The following is a 1,623-nucleotide window of genomic DNA, read 5'->3' on the forward strand; positions in this document are numbered from 1 at the left end:
GAAAACAAAAGAAAATAAATATAGGGAGGGGGCTCTTTCCGTAACGGTTCGCGTCTACGCAACTCAAAATCTGAGTTTTAGCACGTTTTGTAATACCTTATGCTTCGCACGAAATAAGGCTGGAGGTCTTGGTTCTTAATGAGCAATTTATTGCCAAAAAAAACGAGTATGTAAAGTCTTCTTACAGAGAATCACCACCTTATTTTCTTTGTAACTTATCATACATAAAAGTTAGTTTGTTGATGGTTAATAGGTGGCAGCACTGAGCCCATGTTGACTGACAACAAATCACTGTTGTTCTATTGCCAAATAAAATGTATATATTATATTTTTCGTAGTTATCTTATTACTATACTAGGAATTATAATTATAATATGACGAATACTATAAATAAAGTTTCTTCAAGACTTAAAATATTATTAATATTCACATTAAGATTTGGTCTATTGTTGGGTTAGGCAGAAACTACCGTTTTCGAAGCTAACTCTGGTTTCCCTTCAAATCGTATAAATCTTTCGCCTTTTACTAAAGATTTCCGTGGAGGGGAACAAAAGATGAGTCTATAACTAACTTTTTTGAGTGGCTCAGTTAGCACTGAGCCCTAAAATTCAAATGCAATGTAGTGTGCCTAAAATAAACCTGACTTATTGTGGACAAACTAAACACCGTACAATAGTGGCAGTGATGCCAATTGAAGGGAAATTTCCCTTGGAGCAGGGAAATTTTGAGTAAATTTTGGAGAAAAGGGAAATTGCTTGTAATCTCTCAATATTGAAGGGAAATTTGAACCTCTCTTCAATCATTTATAGATTGAACATATTTACGTATCTGATTAATCTCATTAAAATTCAGTATAAATTCAACATCTTATTTGTTCCAAACATAATCCGTTGCACATATTTCACATAAATTCTCACAAGTTATCTTGCTTTTCATTCGTTAATATTTATCAACATTACACATCGATCAACATATTCAGTTAAATTCGAAACATTACAACAATGCTTATTTAAAATCTTTTATCAAAATTAATCTTCCCATTGTTGAATTAAATGCAATGCAATAAGATGAAATATTTCTCAATTAAATTATCACTCCAACTATTATAACAGTTTGGTTTTCTCAATCAGAAGACGTTTTTCCCAACCAGAAAATTGATTGTGAAGAGGATTAATCGATGTAAGAGAAGAAAATCTGCGTGTCGTGAATGTAAATATGTATATATGGGCGAATACTGGGTCATTAGTGTGTGTGTTTGTGTAACTTTACAAATTTTCTGGTGACTGTGCGCACAGAATTATTAATTCTTAAGAATTCCGCATCTCTAAACTTTGTATTGTGCTTACGAACATTCCTCGTGTACAGCCAAAGACAGTAGCAACTAGAGTTTTCTTTGTAACTGTTCGTATTCGTTTCAGTAAATATGGGAGTGTTGTTCTTAAGTAAGTACATACCAAATATATACTTAATATTTTCTTTGTACCTTAGGTTACATTAATATTAAAATCTATCATGATGTCTAGGATAAAAATTAAATTTACATAATATTTATTTTACATTTTTTATGATTTCTTTAGGTTGTCCGTCCTGACAGAGGTATTTATAGGGTTTTTCCTCAGTCAC

The 1,623-nt window shown here is 31.7% G+C and overlaps 1 non-coding gene across 1 annotated transcript; it reads left to right on the forward strand.

Moving 5' to 3' along the window:
* The first annotated feature begins 481 nt into the window (after positions 1 to 481).
* On the forward strand, positions 482 to 602 carry LOC145693755 (U5 spliceosomal RNA). Its single transcript, XR_014132832.1, has one exon. It is a non-coding gene; the product is annotated as a U5 spliceosomal RNA (small nuclear RNA).
* Positions 603 to 1,623: the final 1,021 nt, after the last annotated feature.

Source organism: Thermobia domestica, chromosome 8 (genome assembly GCF_964235325.1).
Source record: "Thermobia domestica chromosome 8, izTheDome1.hap1.1, whole genome shotgun sequence".
NCBI classification, from domain to species: Eukaryota; Metazoa; Arthropoda; class Insecta; order Zygentoma; family Lepismatidae; genus Thermobia; species Thermobia domestica.